Source organism: Natator depressus, chromosome 2, assembly GCF_965152275.1.
Source record: "Natator depressus isolate rNatDep1 chromosome 2, rNatDep2.hap1, whole genome shotgun sequence".
NCBI lineage: Eukaryota > Metazoa > Chordata > Testudines > Cheloniidae > Natator > Natator depressus.
The window spans coordinates 161,891,161-161,910,923 of NC_134235.1; the positions used below are offsets into that span (position 1 = coordinate 161,891,161).

At 44.8% G+C, this 19,763-nt stretch overlaps 1 protein-coding gene across 8 annotated transcripts in view; it reads left to right on the top strand.

The window, feature by feature from the left end:
* The window catches only part of COBL (cordon-bleu WH2 repeat protein), a 242,375-nt gene that overhangs the window by 952 nt on the left and 221,660 nt on the right, over positions 1 to 19,763 (top strand). The gene's annotated exons all lie outside the window — the stretch shown is intronic.

Genomic DNA, 19,763 nt, shown 5'->3' on the forward strand with positions numbered 1-19,763 from the left:
AATGCAACTGTACAGCGCCCAGCACAACGGGGCCCCTCCTAGCCTGGGGACCCTGGGTGCTATTCTCATAATAATCATTTACCTCACCCCAGCTCCCTCTCCTCCTACAAACCAAGGGTGACCCTCTTCCTCTGTTTGCAGTATTCCTGCAGCCCTCTGGGGCACAGTTCCCTCTAAGCTGCGCACCTGCGCGCCCACACACAGATCCTAAACCCTGCGCACACGGCAAAACACCGTGCGCACAAAAAATGAAATACTGCATTCGAGCCAGGCCGAAATATCATTTACGGGCGACTTGTGACATTGTTCGCCCGCCATCTATCAACACAGCCAGATTCTACTTGCTGGCGGGGGGGAGGGCGCGAAAGGGAAAGAAGGTTAAATTTCCTTTTTCTAAGTATTTAAAATGACATTTTATAAAATAACGTGGTGCAAAACTATTATTATCACAAATTGCAAATTAAAACTTTTTAAATGGATAAGCATTTTACTCGCTTGGGCGCATTTGCCTCATGGCACACAAATTTGAACTCTGTTTCAAAAATTTGCACAGAATAATTTTTTTGTGCACATGACCTGTCAAAAATTAGAGGGAACGTTGCTCTGGGGATGGCAGCAGCCAGGGGAAGCGGAGCTTTAGTTGCTCTGGGTGTGTGGTTTCTCTACTGCTGCTGGGGAGGTTTCCCAGGTAACTGGATTGATCTGAGCTAGGGAGCCCAGGCTCATATGTGTCAACAGTCCTGATCTGGCCAAGACTGCCCCCCATCCCCCCACCTCCGGCAGCCCCCTCCAGCCCATCCCCTCAGCTGTTCACAGCAGGGGGGGGAGATGGTGCTTGCTGCTCAGAAGGAGAGGGGTAGGAGAATAAAGCGTAGCTGGCAGGGAAAGGGGTGGAGAGTGGAGCAAGGGAAGGTGCCGAGCTGCGGCCAGGAGAGGAGCCCCGAGGGTCAGAGGCCAATCCCTGAGGGACTGGCACTAATGGGGAGAGAAGGAAGGCAACCCCAAGGACAGAGTCACAAAGAGGGGGGGGAAAGAAGGGGAAACTGCTCTGGACTTTGATGGGATAAATGAGGAAGTCAGCCTGGAAGGGACGGAAAAAGTTCTGCAAAAGGGAAAAAGAAGGGAAGGAACTATGGGAATGATGTAAGGCTAGAAGAGGGTAAAGTGTAGGGACAGGAGGCACCATACGGAGAAGGAGAATGATTGTTGAGGAATTTCAAGTAGCTTAAAATTCACTAGGACATGTATATATACCCCCTCAGTTGCAGGAGGGTTAACAGCACTGAGCCGCAGCACATTCCTAGCAAAATATTTACAGTTTTGATAACTGTGTCCAGTGTTCCCTAGGGTGGGCCCACAAGCACAAACACAGCACGTGTAGTTATGTTTTGCCTTGTTCCTGTTACCTCCTTTTCCTCCGCCCTGTCCCTGTATGTCACTGAAATGGGGAAGATAACTGCAGGCAGAAGAGCTGGGAGGGAACATGTTGTCATTCTGGAATCACAGTGCAGGAGGTGCTGGAGTTCTGGAATTGTAATGTGGTTGCCAGGGGAAGAAAGTGTTGACATTCTAGAATCAGAACAGACTAGGATAATGTGATGAGGTTCTAGAATCACAGGTGACGAGGAGAAAGTGCTGGTGTTCTGGAATTAGAGCAGAGAAGGAGGGTGTCATGACTCTAGCTGTTGTGGGAAAATGGCTTACTGCATTTCAGCTTCCATTCTAGGCTAGCATTAGGAGGCTCCTGGGACAGTAATGCTCTTCCCTGCTGCTGCCACCCACTGCTGCTGCAGTCCCCAAGCTTTCAAGTGGCTCTTTTTTGTGGGGGAAAAAAACTTTGTCCCTAAGTAACCATCCCAGCATAACCCATATAATATAGATGGGGAACCTTAAAGGATAAATTAATGCTGGATGTCAAAGTGGTGACTGGTAGTCCAGTTGCTAACTAATAAAACCAATATCATGAAGGTGTGGGTCATCATTTATTGGAGTAAAAACTTACCAAGCATTTAAAAGTCACTCTCTTTTATCTCATCATACTAGATTGCTCTACTTCACACCATTTTCCATGACTTGGGAAAGAATGTGATTCTTTCAAAAGTTTGCCATGTTATAGTTCAGCATAAATAATAATGAAATGCAAAATCAGTAATTCTGGTATTTATACCTTAAATTAAACTAAGAAAACAAGTGTCTGATTTCTCTCCATTTTAGTTTGAATAAAGCAGAGGATTGAAGTGTAACAGTGCTTTTGTTAATATAACGTTTCACTTTCCTAACTTGTCCACCTGTTTGCATTTGCTAGTCCTTGTAGTGTTATGAGTGGGTTTTTAGATCTGTGCAAGGAGTGGTGGATGCAGCAAAAATGCCTCCAAAGGTATTCCTTAGTGCTGTACTAATAAAAACAATATAGGTACAGTATTTCTTTGGCCTGTAGGATGAAATGTCAGCTTGGTGGTAGTTGCTGATTTGAGGTTTAATTCATGTTAAAGATGGTTACTGTTAAAAAGAAAACTTCTTTGAGTATCTGACTGTATCTGAATAGGATCTCTTAAGATTATAATTTATTTTAAGAAAATAGTAAATCTGACATCTCTCTCCTATATTTTTAAGGATTTGAGGCATTAACATAAATCAGTTTAAAAAGTGCTGAGGAATGGGAACTAAGGTGTGAATTTGAATATATGTTTTGAAGAATAGGTTTGTGTCTGAATTGTGACTATGATGAAAAGTCTACACCTGGATTGCTCTGGAAGTTTGTCTCTCTCTCACCAACAGAAGTTGGTGCAATAAAAGATATTACCTCACCCACCTTGTCTCTGTAATGGATACTTTAAGCCGTTTCACAACTTCGTTTTGGGAGGGCATATTATGTGCCTATCTCCAAGATTGCAACTGATAGAATGCCTGCAGATATATTGAATTATTATGGATACTTCTAAATAAACCCCAAGTTCTCCATCCAGTTTTCGCTGAGTACAGTAAAACTGGAGTAACCCCACTGGAGTCGATGGACCAGATTCTGATCTCATGTACATGAGTGTAAATCTGGAGTATCTCCATAACCTTCAGTGGAATTATTCCAGATTTACACTAATGTGACAGTAGAATTTGTTTCAAAGGTGAGATGTGCTTAGAATGTGTTATTGTAAAGAATCTAGGTCTCATCCTTCTCCTGATGAAGTTGGTGACAAAAGTCCCATAAACTTCAGAGGCCAGATAATCTATTTCATCAGATTTCAGCTCAGCAGTTGTATACCATCAACTTGATTTGGATTTTTACACGACGTAATGCTGATGTATGCATGCCATCCACTGAAGATGTAGATTAGTATGCTATTGAATTTCTGACTTTAGTATCTGATACTGATGAATATCTAATTTGGTTCTTTACTACATTTTTCCTTAGTATTAAATGAGAAAATAGGAGGTACCAATGAAATATGGGAAGAGGCTTGTTTAAACAGCTTTTGTTGACTTGCCCGTATCAAGAAAATAAATTAGCATTTGAGACTTTCAGGTGAATATGGAAAATATATATGGGTCTGTGGAAGGACCTGTTTTTCTCATGAAAGGACTGTAAAACAAATAAGCTGCCTGTATGAGGAAAAAAAATCCCATTAGACATGTTTCTGATTTCACTAGTAATTGACCTAGTTAAATGAGAGCAAGAGGTTAAAATGACCTTTACTTTGCAATTTTTAACAAAATTTAAGCAAACTGTCTTTTCTCTGGTTAATCATTAATAGCACTATTACTAACTTCTTTTGTTAAACAGGTGAGCAAAATGAATGCATCATGTGGTCCACAGTAGAACAGTTTTACTATGTATTTCCTCCAGATAAATTTACTATAAGTAAGGCCCCACCAAATTAACAGCCATGAAAAACACATCAAGGACAGTGAAATCTGGTCTCTCCCCCTGTGAAATCTGGTCTTTTGTGAGCTTTTACCCTATAGTATACAGATTTAATTGGAGAGACCAGTGTGTCTCAAACTGGGGATCCTGACTGTAAAGGGGTTGGGGGGTGGGGGGGAAGGCGCAAGGTTATTTCAGGGGTGGTCGTGGTATTGCCACCTTTTCTTCTGCACTGCCTTCAGAGCTGGGCGGCCAGAGGGCGGTGGCTGTTGTGCTGGGTGCCCAGCAGCACAGAAGTAAGGGTAGCAATACCATACCATGCCACCCTTCTGTACTGCTGCCTTCAGTGCTGGGCAGCCAGAGAGTGGTGGCTGCTGAATGAGGGTCCAGCTCTGCAGGTAGCAGCGCAGAAGTAAGGGTGGCAATACTATACCATGCCATCCTTCTGCGCTGCTGCTGGCAGTGGCTCTGCCTTCAGAGCTGGGCTCACGGCCAGCAGCTGCCACTCTCCGGCTGCCCAGCTCTGAAGGCAGCGCCGCCACCAGCAGCAGCGCAGAATTATGGGTAGCAGTACTGCAACCCCCTACAATAACCTTGCAACCCACCACAACCCCTTTTTGGGTCAGGACCCCTACAGTTACAACACCGTAAAATTTCATATTTAAATAGCTGAAAGCATGACATTTATGATTTTTAAAATCCTATGACCATGAAATTGACCAAAATCGACTGTGAATTTGGTAGGGCCCTAACTATAAGTAATACATGACCCAGTTTCTGGGAGAGTTACCCACTTAGGAGTGTGATGGTTGTTTATTTCACTTTTAAAAACAACAAAACTATCTGACTAGTCTTGCAGTCCCCCCTCCCCCCAACACCAAGTATTTGTCAGTTTTGGATAATATTTTTAGAATTTATGATCTATGAAATATTATAATTACCAGTTACTGGATGGATGTTCTATATAACAATTAGTAATGCTATATTAAAATATACATTTTCAGATGAGGAAGCTAATTTTTAAACTATGTAGTAGTGCCAACATGGGTGAAATTCACTTCTTTGCAGTGGGCCAGCACAAAGCATATGCTTTACTTATGTCCCACTGAAGCCCTGATGGGAGGATCTTGGTGGGACTTAATTTGTCCATCGTCCCTATGTAGGACCAAGTCCTAAAAAAAGTTTTAGTTTTAGTTGCACCTCACCTTGAACATGTGCATTTGAAAGGAAGAGAATCTCTCTGACTGTGTTATCTTCTTAGATAATGTAATAACAAATACAAGCAAACATAACTTAAACTCTGCATTGTGGGCTAAATTCTGCCATTGGTTGTACAGATTTAGTTCTCATTGATGTAAATGGGAGATGGAGATAAACAACAAGGAGTAGAACTTAGTTCATAGCACATGTTGTTATAATCAAGAAATACACCAGTTTAAACCATTGTTCACTAGCAGCATAGGGCCTGCTGCTCTTCCTACTGGTTTCAATGGGAGTAGGGGCATGTCTCTGCTCTTGCATTTCAGGGGGAGTTCTGGGTGCTCAAGGAATTCAGCACTGAGTCCTAGGTGAAAGGATAGTCATATAGTTAAAGCACTGAACTGAGGGCTCATGAGATCTGGGCTCAATTCCTACTTTTCATGGGCTCAGTCTTGCAAGGTGCTGAGCATCCTCACTTCTGACTGTAGCCATTGGGAGTTGCAGATGTTCAGCGTCTTGCCAGGTCAAGCCCCTGCGGACTTCCTGTGTGACCTTGTACAAGACCCTTTGGCTCTAATTCAGAAAATATCCTTATTCAGCAGGGCACTTAAGTGCTTTCTTGAATCAGGGCCTTAAGGTCTGTGCCTCAGTTCCCCCTGTGTAAAACAGGATATTTCCCTACCTCACAGGGGCATTGTGAAGGTAAATACATATATACATTTGGGAGGTACTTAAACACTACACTGAAGGGACCCTATGAGTACCTAGACAGATAAAAAATCATATATCATTACTAGCAGTTACATTCAGGCCTCAGGAAAACAAGCTTCTGAGTAAAGAATAGGCCAAGTTTTTAAGTCTTGTTTTGATTTTCAGTATAATTCTACTTAGGCTCCTTGTCTGCGTAGTTAATGTTAAATTACATACAACATGGAATTGCACAGCTAACTTTTAAAAAAAATATTTTACTATGTATTTATCGATCTTTACCATTTAACTCCCTAAGCCATGCATTTTAAAGGGCCGAGAAGACCTTCTGTATATAGAACATTACTCTGCACTATTTCTTTGCCTCCACTTGGACACTTTATTGAATCATAATATTCAGGCCTCAAAAGATGAGATATACGAAAACCCTGAAGTGTTTTTATCTTTAAATCAAAAACTAGCAACAACTGGAAAGCTTGACACTCTGCCTAACAGCACCTTCGTTATACTTATATAAGACTCTTGTCTAATGTGTAGAATAATTGATGTGCAAGGATGATGAGGACAGAGTGTGATTAGAACTGCAAACAAATATTACAGTAAATTTTTTAAACATTCCCTGCGTCCACAAACATGCCTACTAATGCAAACACGCCTACTCTGGGCATCATCCCTCATATTACAAATAGTAATAACCACATAGAGCCAAATTCCACCCTCATGTACACACAACTCCCATAGAATTCAGTGGTAGTTGTGTGTGTATATATGGGGGAGGGATAGCTCAGTGGTTTGAGCATTGGCTTGCTAAACCCAGGGTTGTGAGTTCAATCCTTGAGGAGGCCATTTAGGGATCTGGGGCAAAAAATGTGGGATTGGCCCTGCTTTGAGCAGGGGGTTAGACTAAATGACCTCCTTGAGGTCCCTTCCAACCCTGACATTCTATTATATGTATCTTAGAGCTGAAATTTCCCCATAAAATATGTCCTAGCATCATTGCAGACATAAGGCTTGACTCAAGGGTCTAGATCAGAGGTAATTCCATTGATGTTGACCGAGTTACATCAACATAAGACTGTGGGAAGAGAATCAAGCCCATTGCTTGCAACAAAAATAATCCCATTACAGTTTACATTCTGTATGAATACTGACATAAAATGAAAATAAAATATTTTTCAGTTCATTATGGCTGATGCATCAACATTGTTAAAGACCATTGTAAAAATAAGCTATTTATTATATAATTATTTAAAAATAAGTTGGTTATACAACAGAATTGTCAGAAAAATGTAGTAGAACTTTCTTATTCTCTCAACCATTTTCCAAAGCCTCCATTTCTGATTTTTCATGCTCTCATTCCATTCTCCCTTTCTCTCTCTCCCCCTCATCATCGTCTTTCCCCCTTGTATATTTTGCATTCCCTTTCCTCTCATTCTGCTGTGCCTCCTGGGATCCTGTTAGTCCCAGTTAACCCTACCCTTCCATCTCCTAGGGTGGTCTACATCCTTGTTTGTCCTCCATATCCTTTCCATGTAGTTTCTGTTTGGTTTCTCCTGGCTTTTGTTCCTGTATCTTCAGAGCTGCTTCAGTTCAGTTGGTTTTAGGAAAGCATTTGATTGCACAAGGATTAGTTACACTGGCATTCTGCTTTGATCTGGTTTACTTTTTTCCCCACCCAGGCAAGCAGCACCAATGGGATAGTCCAACAGCCTGGAAATAACATTTTAAAATACTTGTAATTTAAAATAGTCTATGAGGTATGAATTGACATAGCATGCATCATGGGACATAATGAAAATACATATTTTGAAGCAGGAATCCATTACGTTACTGTACTAGAAAGACAGCAAATTCAGATTTGGGGCTAGCAACTCCTTGACATCCAGTCATGGGGAGTATGGGCCCAGACTACCACGGGCACTTAGGGGTTACAAGCAGGCTAGCTATCTCTCCAGCTGTGACTATTTACTGGGCCAGAAACAGCTGAGGGATCAGAAGAGATAGGTGGCTGCTAGAGAAACTGAGGATCTACAGAGAGAAGATTCCTTCAGCTGCTCAGACTGGCTGGAAGTCACTCCAGAGTTTGGACTTCCAGAGAGGGAGAACCACCGTACGTGAGTCTGGAGAAGGCCTACAAGAGAGGCAAGGTAAGAAGCAGCAAGAGATTGTGAGGAACTGGTCGCAGCTACTAAAGTAGGCTCCCTGGGCTGGTAGTCAGAGGAGCGGGTGAGCCTGGGTTTCCCTGCCATCACCAGCAAAGGGGCAGTAAAAAGGACTAATATGATCCTTGGAATCACAAGTAAGAGTTGAGAGGTTATTTTTGCCTTTGTATCTGGCTCTGTTGTGACTGCTTCTGGAACACTGTGTCCAGTTCTGGTGTCAACAGTTCAACAAGGATGTTGATAGATTGGAGAGGGTTCAGAGAGGAGCCATGAGAATGATTAAAGGATTAGAAAACCTGTCTGATGGTGATAGGCTCAAGGAGCTCAATCTATTTAATTTATCAAAGAGAAGGTTAAGGAGTGACATGAACACAGTCTAGCAGTTCCTAGATGGGTCTAATAGAGTCAGCTGTCTCCCTTGTAACCCTTCATGGCAAGGGGTTTCATGCTAACAATTTTTCCCTCAAAGGGCTTCTTAAACCAACTTCACGCAGGCTTTTCTTGTCCACTCACCATCCCTTCTTGGGGGTCGGAGCTTTATTTATGTGAATAAACTCAAAAATAAACCTCAAAGTCCCAAAACAGAGACCAAGGTTTTTATCCTCCTATCAGGTCACTCTCAGCACCTACCTGGCTGAAGCCTTGGGGTTCTGGCTTTGGCTTCCAAACAGCCTGGTATCGAGGTCTTCCTTGCAGAAGCCTTTCTTACGTCCTGACGTTTTCTGAACTTCCCTCTTCCCTACAGACATCTGCTGCTCTTCGTAGGGAATTATCTGATCCAATCGAATCTTTAGTAATCAGCACTGGCTAGTCCTACCGCTAAAGGGGCAAGTCACCCTATTGCAATGGGGAACAAATATTTATTAAAGGGCTCTTTGACCTAGTAGAGAGAGGTATAACACAGTGGCTGGAAGCTGAAGCTAGACAAATTCAGACTGGAAATTAGGTGTACATTTTTAGCAGTGAGCGTAATTAACTGTTCACAACAGTTTTTACCAAGGTTTGTTATGGGTTCCCTATCCATGGCAATTTTAAAATCAAGATTGGATGTCTTGTTAAAAGATATGATCTACTTCAAAAGAAATAATGTTGGGGAAAATTCTATGGCTTGTGTTTATACAGGAGGTCAGACTTGATGATCACAGTGGTCCCTTCTGGCCTTGGAATCTAAAAATTATGAAAACCCCTCAGAGCAAAAGGGGCAGGACTTTGTGGAGGCTGTTCTAAGTGACAATTGCTGGAGTCATTGGACTTCTAGTCTGTCAGACTCTTTATTGTCATGAAAGGTTAGAGACTATCAACAATCCAGCCAGAGGGCTGCAGCAGTTTAATTTTTAATGAAAAGGGTGCCGGGACTCAAGCAATTTCTTTTTTTTTTCTTTTTTAAACATTCATAACTGATGCAGCAAGCCCAGAGGTGCTGGGGCTATGAACAGCCAAGTCTACAGGTGCTGGGGCTCAACCCTGTGAAGCCCTGGCACAAATTAAGCACTGGGATGGAGTCATAAGAGGACAGCCACCCGGCATAGGGTCAAACAACTGTAGGTGGGGAAACTGATGCAGATGTGCTGTGACACCAGCCACAGCCACGAGAGGTGCTGGTGGGCAAATGCATCCCCAGACTCATCCCTTAATGGCTTTCCATTTCTTAACAGAGATGTGTGGTGCTTCTTGTGGCATGGAATGGCAAAGATCACAGTGTATTAGTCATTATGGCCAGAGTTATTGCCCTCACATGAGTTGCAGTTATCTGAATGCTTGTACACAATCTTCCCAACATTTCTGGCATTTTGGGAAGGTCTTTATCTAGGTATTTAAAAGGTTCCTATCATCACAGTGCCAGAGCACCTCTTAAAAATTAATGATTGCCTCCACAGAGCACGTCTGTGAGGCAGGGAAGTGATAACCCCATCTACAGATGGGAAATGGAACAGATTAAATGATTTGCCCAAAGTTGCGCAGGATGTCTGTGTCTAAGATAGGAGGGGAATCCAGATTTCCTGACTCCCAGTTCAGTGCCCTAGCAAAGCTTCCACTGAGCTAGATTTTTAACACTCTCTCGTTGATTCCAGCAAACTTATTTTTTGACATATCTGATGCCATGCTGTGGTGCAATTTTCTCCATTGGTCTGCCATTTAGATCTCTCTGAAAATGGACAGCTTTTACATTTTAACCCCCTGTGCTGGGACATCCAGAAGGCTCCAAAAGATTATTTTCTATCTTGGTGGGTGAAGCCAGCTGGCAGATTAGAATTACAAAGAGATTTAAAATCCACATTTCTAGACAATTTCAGGATTTTAAGCGCTCTTCAAAGTAGTCTGATCTCCAGATAATGGAAATTCAAGCTACTATCAAATGTCCTCTCCTGTCTTACAGTATGCATGCTCCTACAGTAAATAACATGAATAGTTTCATTGATCTTTCAATGAATAACATTAACTTTCTTAATGTAAAGTATGTTTCCAGAGATGTGAGGTAGGTGACCAGTGAGCCAGACTGCTTATCACTAAGTAAGTGATCCTGTGAATAGTATATTGTTGTCATAGTTTCAGCATTACGGTGGCAGAATTTAGCCAGATATTTAGCACATGCCAAAAAATGAGTCAGAAAGATTGCGTGTCAGGGGAGTGCTGAGATATCTCTGACCCACAGTATCTGATACCCACATTTAGTACTTGTGCACCAGAAATAAGGTTGTCTTTTCAATGGATTAATGTTGCATTATTCCACTCTTTAATGTGCTTTGGTTTTCTGTGTGTACTTTTGAACCATAGTACTTGCAGTCTGAAAATGATTGCAAAAAAATCACTCCGTGACAGTTCCCTATTTATTCTCTCTTTCTCTCAATAACTTCCAGACTAACACTGTTCTGTTTACATGAAAACAAAAAATAAAAATTTTCTAACTGCCAGCCTTGTTTGTTCAACCTGGGATCAGAACGTCAAACTGTTGCATCACCAGCCATAGCAAATATTCAACAATCAGGCTTGAGATGATAATTTTACTAATGATGTATGAGGTTGAAGAGAATCTAGCCTGGTCTTTCTAAGTTGTAGTAGCTCTGTTATGCTAATCAGAGTAGGAACTTGTTTTTCTCAGTAAATAGATAAGACTCAAAGTCACACAGGTGTTGAATTAGAACGGGGTGGGCAAACTTTTTGGCCCGAGGGCCACATTGGGGTTGCAAAACTATAAATGGAGGGCCAGGTAGGAAAGGCTGTGCCTCCCCAAACAGCCTGGCCCTGCCCCCTCCCACTTCCTGCCCCTGACTGCCCCCCTCAGAACCTCCAACACCCCCTGCTCCTTGTCCCCTGACTGCCCCCTTCTGGGCCCCCGGGACTCCCATGCCCTATCCAAACCCCAACCCACCCCCCACCCCCGATCCCTGACTGCCACCCCGGGACCCCCCGCCCCCTTACCATGCTGGAGCCAGCCACAGCACCGAGCTGCCCGGCAAGAGCGACAGGCCAGAACGCTGGCGGTGCTGTGCGCTCAGGCTGTGGGGGAGGGAGGACAGTGGGGGAGGGGCCGAGCTAGCCTCCTGGGCCCAGAGCTCAGGGGCTGGGCAGGATGGTCCCGCGGGCCGGATGTGGCCTGCAGGCCATAGTTTGCCTACCTCTGAATTACAAGGTGACTTTGTCACATGGTCAGTTTTATAACTATAATCACCTGTAAAGTTCAGCAGTAGTGACCAACATCATAACATTCAGTCAGTCCAATAAGTGAGCCTTTATCTGTAAGCTAAGGACTGCTAACAATCCGCTTAGAATGCTGCATTCTCCATACTTTTATTTCTTCAGTTATGTGTTAATCAGTAGTCTGTTATGATTAATATATACTGTAAATACTTGTTATCAAATCACCCCTTATTGTAATATGGTTGTGAATCTGAATTAGAAAGGTAGGTGCTATGTATGGTACTCTTTCTTGCAGTAATCACAGTTAAATCTTGCCTTAGGAAGAACAAGTAAATACCAGGGCACACTTCCACAATGCATAGGGATTTTGTCTGCACAATATTCACTGATGGCTCGTGAGGTTTCCTGTCCCAATCACTAAGCATTGCTTTAATAAATGTACCTGGTGCTGTAATTAATTTTTCTATTTATATAGCTTAATGCAACTGCTTCTGAAAAATCAGCATACAGAGTCTTTGAGACAAATGCTCAGGCAACAACAGGCATACAACAGAACTCTCTTTTTGAGGTTTTGCTGTCAACATACATTCATAATTCATTGACCTCCATTTTCACTATAGGTCTCTGATTCCCTCTTTCCTCTCCATGTCTGGCGTCACCCTTACTTTTTGAGTTCCTGGGATTGTTTTTAATTCTTGGGTGACCTGACATGGGGAAGGAGGGCCAATGGCAGGAATTTGGCTTCCTCAATGGAGCAGGGAAGCTGGATGGAGCTCTCACGCATGAAACTCTCAAAATATTGGAACCAGCGGTAGTCATAGCATTGGTGTGACTGGGGAAAAAATGCAGACTGATCATCTAGTTTAGACTACTTATCTGCATTGGCCTTTGTTTTAACCCCCACACCCCCCCACCCCACACACACCACCACCACCACCACCCACAATGCACACATCCAGTGATGAGCTGCCAAAATCTTAACAACCGGTTCTCTCCTCACCCCAAGAGGGGATTGTGCCCTGCCTCTGCCCCCTGGAACCCCTGCCCCATCCACCCCCCTCCCCCCGGAACTGGGCAGGAGGGTCTCGTGGGCCACCATAGTGGGTGCCCGGGCCACCCTGACCCGCCCCTAAGAGCTAGAGGGATCTGCTGGGGGGGTGAGGTGGGGAGTCCCAGCGGTGCTTACCTGGGGTGGCTCCCAGGAAGCATCCAGCAGGTCCCTCTGGCTCCTAGGGGCAGGGTAGCATAGCTAAGGGGGGAGCAGCCGCTCCCCCCACTGATCACATCAAAAGTGGCGCCTTAAGCACTGACTCCGTGGGTGCTCCGGGGCTGGAGCACCCACGGGGAGAATTTGGTGGGCGCAGAGCCCCGCGCCTGGCCCCAGCTCACCTTCATTCCACCTCCTCCCCTGAATGCGCCGCCCCGCTCTGCTTCTCCACCGCCCCGCCTCCCCCCCCGGCTTCCCGCGAATCAGCTGTTTGTGCGGGAAGCCTGGGAGGGCTGAGAAGCAAGCGGCGGCTTCCTGCTCAGGCCCAGGGAGGCGGAGGTGAGCTGGGGCGGTGGGGCGCGAGGAGGGCCACCCACACCGCAACAGGTAACCCGAGGGGCGCGCAGGGGAACTGCTCCCCGTCCCAGCTCACCTCCGCCACCCTGGGCCTGAGCGCAAAGCCGCCGCCTGCTTTTCAGCCCTCCCCAGCTTCCTGCACGAACAGCTGATTCGCAGGAAACCAGGGTAGGGGGTGGAGAAGCAGAGCGGGGCCACGTGTTCGGGGGAGGAGGCGGAGCAGAGGTGAGGTGAGCTGGGGCTGAGCAGGGAGCTGCCGATTGGGTGCTCTGCACCCACGAAATTTTTCCCGTGGGTGCTCAAGCCCTGGAGCACCCACAGAGTCGGCACCTAAGGCACCACTTTTGACTGGTTGTTAAATTTAGAAGCCCTTTTAGAACCGGTTGTCCCCTGAGGGACAACCGGTTCTAAAAGGGCTTCTAAATTTAACAACTGGTTCCAGCGAACCAGTGCAAACTGGCTCCAGCTCACCACTGCACACAGCCCATGACGTGAGCTTCATATAACTTCTCAGCATACCTGGAGGCCATTACAACCTGTTCATGGCAGAAAATACGAAGGCAAATCCTATTCAAAGGTCTTCAAAGGCGATCTCAAATCTTTTTTTTTTTTTTTTTTTTTTTACTGTCTGTCTTTTAGTGAAGTTTTAAATGTAAAAGTTTTTTGAACCGTCTCTTGAGAGTTTGTTGAGGTTATGTTTGGGGATACAGTAAGTACTTGTTCTCATTCTCCTCTCCCATTCTTCTCTACCCTCCTGGGAGAAGTGAGAAACACACACACACACAAAAGTTGTTTAATTTTTGCTCTTACTTCTGCACTTAGTTGGTTTTACTGACTACATTTTTGATTGGGGGGATTATTGCGCACATGCAGCAAAAACGCTAACTAAATAGAGCAAGGATTGAATGCATAAGTGTAGTTTGACTTCTGTATTTGGGGGGGCAGCTCTAGTCAGGCCAATGGGGCCATGCATGGGGGGGGCGCGCAAATTTCATGCCTATGGCTTGCAGTTGTGGGAGGGTGGGGCAACATCCCATCAACCCTCCCTCCCCAACGACGCCTATGACTGAATGGCACATTCTGTATTTACTGTGGACCTGACATATACTTTCCTTTTCATTATGGCTCTCACAGCTTTGTGAAATTAGTCTGCAAAGTCAGTAATTAACTTCTGTCCAATGTAAAGAAGAAATCGTTTTACTTTGTTCTTTCTGTTGTCCTCTTTTCTCTTTTCATCTTGTTTGAGTGCTTTACATCTACATGAAATGGCAGAGGTTCTGAATGCTGAGGAAAAAATATCTTGGTACAACTGTGGACAATTTTTTTTGAGTAACTTCTTTTGGCACTTGATACCCAGCCTATGCCTTTATGGGTACCAGAGAAATTACTCCTGGGTCCCTTGGAGCATAGCTCATATTTCAACGTCATCCTAGCTCTCTCAGGGCTAACCGATCTTGTCTTGCTGTTGCCATTTGCTTCTCCAAAACACACTGTGCTGTTCTGATAAATATAGTAAGACTTTCTGCTAGATAAGGCTACCAAACTTTAGGATCCATCATCACAAAAACCTAGGTACAAATACGCCTACAGGTAAGTATGATCCTTAAGATGGATACTTCTAATCAGGATTTGTTGTACAAATATTGTAAACAGATCAAACCTGGTCACCCTGCTACCAGAGGTTTAGTTCACAGAAAGGATTTTGCTAATTATCCTTCTCCATCTATTGCTCTGCAGTCTACTAGTTGAAGGTAGTGGCCCTGAAGCTCTCTCTTTTTCAGGCTATATTTTTACTTTGATTTGTTCCCTAAATTCCTGGTGATTTAACTTGCTATCAGTGGTACTAGAGCTCGATGAGCTGGGGAGCTCCTTGGTCATCCAGTGGCATTGCAGAAAGCCATAACGCATTGCCCTAATATCATACCTGGATACCAACTGGGGATAATTTTGTGACCCTCTGGCCATATATCATCTTCTCTTTCTCTCTCCTGCTCTCTGTCTGCACACGTGCCTCTGTTGGTATGCTTGTGTGTGTGTGTTCTTCCGTTCTCGCTCCTTAGAAGGAAGCAAATATCGCTCTTACCTCTCTTCTGGCCCATAACCCCCATCGAGGTGGATGTTCCTTGATGCAAGAGCATCCACCCTAAACCCCTTTCTCCTCATGCTCAGTGGTACAGGTAGCCTTCATGTAGTGGTGGATTAACACACAAGCCCCTGTGCCCATGGGCCCTGAACAATTTGGGGGGTCCCGCAGGAGTGTGGGAACCTGTGTAGAAGAGGGGGGCCTGTGTCCTCACCCCCGGGGCACACCATCCAGGGCAGGTGGAGGGTCCGGGGCTTCCCCGAGGATCCCTGGGCCACTCTTCTCATGGCCTGGCTCTGACGCCTGGCCTGGCCAAGGGTGGGGGACTCAGTGGGAAGAGGAGGAGCAGGAGGTGGGGCCCTGGGGGTGGGGGGTGCTAAGGCTCACTTCAGCCCCCCCACTGGGAAGAGGCTGTAGCTGCTATCAGGGGCTGCGCTTTGCAGTGGAGGAGCTGACCAGCTCCCCTGCTGCGAAGTGGAGCCCCTGCCGCCACTCCCCACTTCCATGAAACTGGTTTGTGCTGTGCAGGGCTTGAGAGAGGTTCTATGACCTGAGGACCCACTGTGTCTGCAGAGGAGGAGCCAGATTTTTCCAAACAACACACATTTTAATTATTTAATATGGTTTTTAGTTTTTAAAAACCAGAAAATATGCCTACTGCACAGGCATGAATGCAAAATTAGTAACTTAAAATTGACATATGAAGGTTGCATTCAAATTGAACCCAGATATATGCAATTAGAAATCAATCACATAGCTGTCTGGTCCTGCATGCTTTACTCAGGCTTATTAGAAAAATAAGATGAAAGCTACACATTGCCTTTCCTATGGTTAAATGCTGACAATCGTAAAAGGGGATCTTAAATTAAAAGATTTCTGGATCTTAGGAGTCAACCACCATTCATTTAGGAATAAATTTGATAGTAATCCTAGTGATCTGAATTATAACCCCTTCCCACCCCCCATTTCAAGCATTTCTAGACCATCTGATAAATCATACTCATAATATTTGGAATAGCAAAATTAAACACCGTATTAGAACTACATAATACATTGGTAGACTAACTGTTGCATAGTTGAGACAAAGTTGCTTCTTTCCTTGTCCTTCCAACAAATGTAGTAAGTAAAATCTCTTTCCAGCTCTTCGACTGATTTGCATGTGACTTTAAGAAAACCATTTAAACTAGTCATGCTTCAGTTTCCGCATCTATAAAATAAATTTAAAAAATGGACTTCATAAAATGTTTTAAGATCCAGGGATGAGAGTTGCATACATGCAAAGTATTATACTTTATTTTTATTTAATTAATAGAGTAGATTTCTCTTGTAACTGACAAGACAATATCAGAAGGCCAGATTCTGGTGCTGGAATGATTGAAAAGTTAAAAATGAGTAATTTTCTTCAGCTATGCTCTCTCCCTTTTTTGTCAAAGCTCTTTTTTGTCATCCTTAAATATATGATCAACAAGAGCCTCAGCATTTTTTGTTGGTTTGTTTTGGTTAGAGGCTTAGGGAAGAGATCCGCAATTCTAACAACTAAGTAGCGATTCTAGTGTAACACTGTGCTGAGAGACTAAGGGCAGGCAGGACGGTCTCGGGTGCTGTCTGTTCCTGTGGTTTACTGGGCTCTGTTGAGACAGAGACTGTATGAATCTGCTTGCACTTGTGAGAAAATGAAAGGGTGACTCACATAAAACACACTGATGGACTGATAATTGGTGGAGAATGATAAAATGGGCTTTGATCAGTTGCTCTGAGGCAATTTGTGATAGAACTTTATTCTGTCCTTTGAGCATTAAGGGAAATAAGCAAGCTATTGCTACCTTCCCATCCCCACCCGCACCCATATTACTGTGCCTTGCTTGCAACACAGGAGTCTGATGCTGGTGTTATTCCACTGACTGCAGTAATATTTGTTAGGATATGGATATTCAGGCCTGTCTGTAAAAGCCTATACTTTAAGAATTTAGGTATATGTTTATCATTTAGCTAGTTATAGAGGTATAAAAGAAAGAGAAAGAAAGAAAGAAAAAGAAAGAATCAAACTAAATTTCCTTTTACATCTTCTAGGCTCCTTCCTTTATCTGGAGGTGATAGATCAGATAACCTTTCTAACAGCCCCAGATTGCCTTATTTCACGGGTGGGCAAACTTTTTGGCCCAAGGGCCACATCGGGGTGCGAAACTGTATGGAGGGTCGGGTAGGGAAGGCTGTGCCCCCACCCCATCTGCCCCCTCCCACTTCCCGCCCCGTGACTTCCCCCCTCAGAACTCCTGACCCATCCAACCCCCCCTGCTCCTTGTCCCTTGACCGCCCCCTCCCAGGACACCCTATCCAACCCCCACTTTCTCCCTGTCCCCTGACTGCTCCCTGGCCCCTATCCAACCCCCCCTGTTTCCCATCCCTAACCACCTCAGAACCACCACCCCATCCAACTTCTCACTGTCCCCTGACTACCCCCCGGGACTCCCTACCCAACCCCTTCACTGCTGCTGCCCCCTTACCATGCTGCTCAGAGCTGCCCGTACGGCGGTGTGGCTGGGGGAAGGGGGCACAGTGGGGAAGGGACAGGGGCTAGCCTCCCTGGCCAGGAGCTCAAGGAATGGGCAGGATGGTCCAGTGGGCCGGATGTGGCCCGCGGGCCATAGTTTGCCCACTTCTGCCTTATTTCAATATGACTGGTTTGGAATGTGAGGATGTGACCGGTCGCTTCCCATCTTATGGCTGCTCCCACTGCTTAGCCGGCCTTAGCTTAAGAACAGGGCCTCAGACTGTTACAGTGAGAGAAGGCCCTTACACAGGCAGACAGTGATTTTGATTCTTTCTTTTATACTTCTATAATTAGCTAAATGATAAATGTACAGTAACGCCTCACTTAACGTCCTCCTGCTTAGCGTTGTTTCAAAGTTACATCGCTGCTCAATTAGGGAACATGCTTGTTTAAAGTGGTGCAGTGGTCCCTTATAACGTTGTTTGGCTGCCTGCTCTGTCCACTGCTTGTAAGATTTTTGTGGAAGAGCAGCAACTTTACAAGGGAGCATTCATAGATTCATAGATATTTAGGTCAGAAGGGACCATTATGATCATCTAGTCCGTCCTCCTGCACAACGCAGGCCACAGAATTTCACCCACCACTCCTACAAAAAAAACTTCACACCTGTGCTATTGAAGTCCTCAAATCGTAGTTTAAAGACTTCAAGGAGCAGAGAATCCTCCAGCAAGTAACCCGTGCCCCATGCTACAGAGGAAGGCGAAAAACCTCCAGGGCCTCTTCCAATCTGCCCTGGAGGAAAATTCCTTCCCGACCCCAAATATGGCGATCAGCTAAACCCTGAGCATATGGGCAAGATTATCAGCCAGATACTACAGAAAATTCTTTCCTGGGTAACTCGGATCTCACCCCATCTAATAGCCCATCACAGGCCATTGGGCCTATTTATGAATATTTAATTACCAATACCATGTTATCCCATCATACAATCTCCTCCATAAACTTATCGAGTTTAATCTTAAAGTCAGATAGATCTTTTGCCCCCACTGCTTCGCATGGAAGGCTATTCCAAAACTTCACTCCTCTGATAGTTAAAAACCTTTGTCTAATTTCTAGTCTAAATTTCCTAGTGGCCAGTTTATATCCATTTGTTCTTGTGTCCACATTGGTACTGAGCTTAAATAATTCCTCTCCCTCTCTGGTATTTATCCCTCTGATATATTCATAGAGAGCAATCATATCTTGTGCATTGCACAAGTTCCTCTTCTCTGCCTCCTCCCCCTCCCTCCCAGCACTTCCCCCACCGCCAAACAGCTGTTTGGCGGTGCTTAGGACTTTCTTGGAGAGATGGGGAGGCGCTGCATCTCTGCTCCTCCCCCCTGCCTCCCAGAAAGTCCTAAGCACGAAGCACTGGAGGGAGGGGGAGGAGTGGGGAAGCGCCATGTCTCCACTTTTTCTCCCTCCCTCCCAGAAAGTCGTAAGTGCCGCCAAATAGCTGTTTGGCAGCGCTTAGGACTTTCTGGGTGGGGGCGGGAAGGAGCGGGGATGCGGCGTGCTCCGGAGAGGAGGTGGAGTGGGGATGGGAAGAGGTGGGCCTGGAGCATCCCCTGGCAAAGTCGGCGCCTGTTCTTCTCCAAGTAAGCTGCTGCTGCGGGGAAGGTGCTTCCTAGCGTCCTTGTCTGCAGCGGGCTGTGCCTGTGTGGGGTAAGCCAGGGGCACTTCCCAACCACAGTACAGTACAGTATATAATGCCTTTTGTCTGCCCCCAAAACATTTCCATGGAAGCTAACCTCCCCGCATTTAAATTAAATCTTATGGGAAAATTGGATTAGTTTAACATAGTTTCACCTAAAGTTGCATTTTTCAGGAACATAACTCCTCATTTAACGTTGTAGTTATTGTATACCTAAATTCTTAAAGTATAGGCCTTTACAGACAGGTCTGAATATCTATATCCTAACAGTGTTACTCCTGATTTACAGTGGTGTAAGACTGAAGGAGCAGAAATTATACAAACAAACATAAATGGGACCAGAGTCAGGACCTCTTTCATGTAC